Below are 5785 nucleotides of genomic sequence, written 5' to 3'. Positions count from 1 at the left end.
GATGTCATCGGCGTAGATGAACTTCCTTGAAGAAGTTTCTGGGAGGTCATTGATGTAAATATTAAATAGTGTAGGAGCCAGAGCAGAGCCCTGGGGGAGGCCACATGAGACAAGTCTCCATCTGCTAGACTTGTCACCCAGATGCACCCGGAATCTTCTGTTTTGGAGAAGAAACGATATAGTGTTGGCCACCCATGGAGGCAGGCATCTTGAGATCTTGACTAGGAGACCACGGTGATGGACACAATAAATGTCTTTCAATACATTGCTTGTTTTTATATATATTGAGCACTTTTTTTCCCTTTTGTGGAGGAAAGATACTTCCTTTTGGTGCATAAGCCCATCAGTATTGTTTTAATGTTACACTTTGTGGGATTAATACAGAAGGGATATAGATTTGTTGTCTTTAATCATTTCATGATGTATTGCATGTGATTTTACTGGATTGGAATTGTATGATGTTTAAATTGTTAGGGCTTCATTTTGTCATGGTTACAGGGTAAGAGCTGAAGAGGTAGATTTAGTGGTTTACTTAGAGGCATGTGGATTCCTTCTAGATGCTGTTGGCATGAGGTGTAATGGCTATTATTAGAACATGCATATGATCTGTGCTATAGTTGTGATTTATATTTTTATCCTGCTTATAAATAGGTGGCAGTGGCTTTGAAAGTGGATGTGTGTGCTGTAGCAGTGGGTAGGAGCCAAATACCAAGCACTTGAAAAATTATGAGCTTCTTCAATGAGTTACATTCATAAGCTCCTAAGAAATCACCTAAATGAAGCTACAATGGCAAATGGGAGGAGTTTTCTGGGGTTTGGGTAGCCAGTTATGAAGCATTACCAGGCAAAGCACAATAAAAATGGTTTGTAACTTATACTCCTTATGCTGTGAGCCATATCTTGGAGTATGACCTGTTGCTACCTTCACACATCATAGGAAACTACACTGACAGGCATTTCATTGCAGCAAGGTTTATCTTTCACATGAATTTCTTGTTTGAGACTTTCTTATTTTAGTGTGTATGTGACACATACATATAGGGGGGAGAGACAACAGAGCACACACATACATATATGGAGAGAGAGTGAGGATACTAGAAAAGTTACGAGAGAGAGAGAGAGAGAGAGAGAGAGAGAGAGAGATAAAAGGCAGAGCACATACAGAAGAGCAGGGGGATTTTCTTATTTTGTAAGGTGTGTTTATTTACTAAGTGACTATGGGCAGGAGAGAGCCAGAGCATCATTCAAGCACATTCCACGTGAATACGATTCCAAGGATTGAATGACAGAACTTGTGCTTTCATTTCTAATACCTAGATTGCCTGTGCTAGCTTGTGTCATTTAAATAATTCATCAGGGTAACCACACTGGCCCTGTGCATACATGATTCTAAATGCCCCTTCTGGATTGTCTTTATTTTATAGAGGTGTGTGACAGTGAAGTGGGAAGGAGGGCGGTAAGAGAGTAACAAGACAATATCAACTGCTCCTGAAATCTTGAGGCTTCTTGTCACAGAGGCTGCTGTGTGTCCATGTGTGAGGGGGATGCGTGGTTCTGTGCTGTAACCTCACACATTGTATGATTTGTACTTTACACTCTGAGCCATCTTCTGACCCTCGGCTTGAAACCAAAATGTTATGCATGGTATTCTGTGTGTATGGGGAGGAACTTGGGCCTCATATATGTCTGTTCACTGCTCTTAGACACATTGAAATATCTGCATATAAATGAGAGGGGTTTGTGGAGTGGGGAAAGAGTATGAGTGTGTTTGTGCAAGAAAGAGAGAGAACTAGAGAATCAGTCTGGCACATGTAACAGGGTGCATCATACTTGGCACATTATGGATTTCAGCTGAATATTCTAGCCATTGTAGCTCTCCTTGGGTCATTGGTCATTTTTCTTGTTTTCAGATGCAAAGACACTGAGAGGGAGGGAGCTTTGCTGTGAAGCTTTCACTGGGACCTAGCATCTCCCATATGTTGCCAGACCTGGAAGCTTGGTGTTGTGCATGGCCATGTAGATACTTTCCTGGATGATTTCTTTCTCTAGGCTTTCTTCTCAGTCCTATAGGAGCTACATCTGACTTATGATTTGGAGATACTACTATTTTTGATATTTTTTTTCTTAAGGAGCATTTTCTCCAGTTTTTTACTATCAAATTTTTAATATTTATTTATTCTCTTTGTTGCCCTTGTTGCTTTATTATTGTAGTTACTGTTGTTATTGATGTTGTTGTTATTGGATAGAACAGAGAAATGGAGAGAGGAGGGGAAGACAGAGGAGGAGAGAAAGACACCTGCAGACTGGAACCAGGATTCTTACACAGGTCCTTGCACTTTGCACCATGTGCGCTTAACCTGCTGCGCTACCTCTGGACTCCCTTTAAATTATTTTTAAGGAGTTTATATTTACAATTAAAATTTGATTTGATAGAACAAGGAAATTCATACAAGGAGCGGAGATAATGGAGAGAAAGAGAGAGAAAGGCATGTGCAGCTCTGCTTGCTTGTCAATAGACAGAACTTTGTCATGCACTTTTAGTCATTTTATCCTACAGCAATACTGTGTCCATTAAAATACAGGAAAGTCATGACAGCATTGTTTTAATTTAAAAAATGTTATCTTGGGGGACTCCTTGGCAGGGATGCGGGCTGGGAGCAGAAGCCGCACAGCACCAGAGCTGTCACACAAAGGCCACAGCTGCTGTCTCTGCTGAGGCCAACCTGACCTCGGAAACCTGCACCCAGGACATGGGATCCCTCGCCAGGGCACCGGTTCGCCGCGCACCAAGACCGCTTGCGCCCCTGGATCTATAGTTCCTGCGCCCACCCAGAGCACCCTGGAGCCTTTGTCTGCACACTGGAGCCACCTGGAGTTGGCCATCCCAGCTGCCTCCAGCGCAGCCATGGAGCCTAGCGGCCCGGCCCCTGAGGCCATGACGACCCCACGCAGTGTTGCTTCGCACCCAGAGGCCCCAGCGTTGGGGCCCCGACCCCCACGCTGACCCCCGGCCATGGCCATGCTGAGGGCCCCAGCTTAGAAGTACTGCTGGGAATTCGCGATGGTGCTGTGCTGCACAGCTGTGACCAGGTCCATTGTGCAGGAGCCCATCTACTGGGATTCCTCCTTTCTTCTTTTAGCGTTTGCCCTTCTTCCATAGCCAGTCAACAGCATCAGGTTGAGCCTGATGTAAAGTTTCAAGACCTCCTTTGAATCTGGAGAGGTGGCAGTCATTGACTATGTGGGTCATAGTCTGTCTGTAGCCGCAGGGGCAGTTCGGGTCATCTCTGGCTCCCCAGCGATGGAACATAGAGGTGCACTGGCTATGGCCTGTTCGATAGCAATTGAGGAGGGCCCAATCATAACGTGCTAGGTCAAAGCCGGGTTGACGCTTGCAGGGGTCTGTGATGAGGTGTTTGTTCTTTACCTCAACTGACTGCCAGCTCTGTTTCCAAGAGACTGGAACAGAGAAGTTCAGTGTAGGCATAGGGGACCAGATTGGGTGAGGAGACGTCAAGTGTTCCTCCAATTCCAAGTAAGTGTACCCCGGGTCCCCGAGCCCTCGGCAGCTAGGGTGTCGCGCCTGCCCAGGAAGGTGCTGGGTGGGTGGAGGGGCGAAGTTGGGGTGGAGCGCAGAGGGGCCGCGCGACTTCGAACCCAGCACCCTAGCCAAGAGAGATGGTGGCTGGGCTTGCCCAGACCCCGCGCCTCGGGCCAGGCACACCCTGGAGAGGGTGCTACGCGCCCCCTCACCCCCACCCCCAGGACCCAGCGGCCTTGGCCAGGCGCCCTTGGCGGGGCGCTCCCTGGGATTGCGGCCCTGCGCACCCCAAGCAGTGGCGCACCCTGGAGAGTTGTGCATGAGCCCCAGACCCCACACCCCCGGCAGGGACACTCTGGAAGGGTGGCTGCGAGCCCCCAGATCTCGCTGCTTTCAGCTTCAGCGAGGGCGAGCGTGAGCTCAGGGACCCTGTTGGAGAGTCTGGGCATTCCTTCCCTTTCCTCCCTGCTGGGAGAGGGGTCCTAGGGTGCCAAGGCCTCGCCCAGCTTGTCCCTGTAGGTGGCTTCGAGCACCCCGAGGGTGAGGATTGCGCCCACCCCAAACCCTCACACCTCTGCACCCCGGGCAGGAGGGGACCCTGGCACCCACCGGCCTGAGGGGGCTTCATGAGTGGCCAGGCCAGGAGAACTTTCGGCTAGCCTCCTCACTGAAAAAGTGCACCCACTGTCCTTCCTCTAGGTGTGGCCCATGAAGAGGTCTTCAGGGGGCGGCTGTTTGGAATGGTGAACATTTGACCTGGGACAACATGGGGAGCCGGGCTCCTAGACTAGGGTGAAGGCTGGGGCTGGGGGTGCGGTTCCAAGTTGGGGGTCCCCTCGCACTTCTAGAACGGAGTGTTTTCACTGTGTCTGTCTCTGTCTCTCTCTCTTTCTCTCTCTCTCTCTCTCTCTCTCTCTCTCTCTCTCTCTCTCGGCTGGCTCCAACCTGTGCAGAGCCCCGCGCCCGGGCTGTGGATCTGGTCTGGGCTGAGGGTTGGCACTTTGCAATGTGCTGGTCTGGGGAGGTCACTCCAAGTTCCCCCTCACCCCCACTGCTTCCTGGCTGCCTGGGCCTGGCTGGGCTCCATGTGCTGTGGGGTGTGGTTCGGGGCTCCTGGGGCTCTGTTTCTGCAGGGACAGTTCTGGGGAGTCCTGTGCTGTTGGCCTTCCAGCACAATGGGGATGTCTGGGCGCTGGCTGGTGAGAGCTGCTCTAGGAGCCAAGGAGAGCAAGACAGGGGCCTATCTTGGAGCTGAGTAGGAACCAGGCAGGAACCACGGTTTTAAAAAAAGGAAATTTAAAAAAGGAAAAAAATGTTATTTATTAATACAAAAAAGAGAAGCAGAGCATGACTATGCCACATGCAATGCTGGGGATCAAATTCAGGACTTAATGCTTATAGATCCATTGCTGTAGCCATTCTGCAATTCTAGAGTATAAATAGGTTATTTTATTTTGTTGTTGTTGTTGTCACTAAGGTCTCACTGTCTCCATCTCTTTTTTTTCTTTTCCATTCTTTTCTTATTTTTATTTTCCCTTTTTGTTGCCCTTGTTGCTTAACATTGTTGTGCTTATTAATGTCCTTATTGTTGAATAACAGAGAGAAATGGAGAGAAGAAGGGAAGACAGAGAGGGGGAGAGAAAGACAGACACCTGCAGACCTGCTTCACCACCTATGAGGTGGGAGCCAGGGGCTTGAACCCGGATCTTCCCCATACAGGTGGGGAGCCAGGGGCTCAAACCTGGATCTTTCAGCTGGTCTTTGCGCTTTGCGACATGTGCGCTTAACCCGCTGTGCCACCACCCGACTCCAACTGTCTCCCTCTCTTAACACTTTTTAAATAAGATTATAATATAGTCCTAGCTTCGGTAGCACATATACTAAAATTGGCATGATACAGAGAAGATTAGCATCGCCCCTGCTCAAGGATTACACACAAATTCATGAAGCCTACCATATTTTTTAAAAGATTATAAAACATATGTACACACATATAAATAATTATAATCTTTTAAAGAGCCAGTTAATGCAAGCTGGGAGGTGGTTCAGTGGCAAGAGGTCTGGATTTGCATGTGTGGGATCCTAGGTCTGTCTGAACTCTGGTTCTACATATGCTGGAGCTCTTTTAAAAGATTTATTAATCAGTGAGGGAGAAAGGGAGGAGAAAGAGAGAGAGAGAGAGAGAGAGAGAGAGAGAGGAAACACTATAGCATCAGTCTGGAACATGTGATGCTGGAGGTAGAA

The 5785-nt window shown here is 48.5% G+C and overlaps 1 non-coding gene across 1 annotated transcript; it reads left to right on the top strand.

Moving 5' to 3' along the window:
- The first annotated feature begins 5397 nt into the window (after nucleotides 1-5397).
- On the top strand, nucleotides 5398-5504 carry LOC132537224 (U6 spliceosomal RNA). The gene has a single exon (XR_009548686.1). It is a non-coding gene; the product is annotated as a U6 spliceosomal RNA (small nuclear RNA).
- The last annotated feature ends 281 nt before the right edge of the window (nucleotides 5505-5785 follow it).

The sequence above is a fragment of the Erinaceus europaeus genome, chromosome 2 (genome assembly GCF_950295315.1).
Source record: "Erinaceus europaeus chromosome 2, mEriEur2.1, whole genome shotgun sequence".
Classification (NCBI taxonomy): Eukaryota; Metazoa; Chordata; class Mammalia; order Eulipotyphla; family Erinaceidae; genus Erinaceus; species Erinaceus europaeus.
Note: the sequence above shows the minus strand (reverse complement) of the source record. Positions and strands in the feature narration are given on the sequence as shown.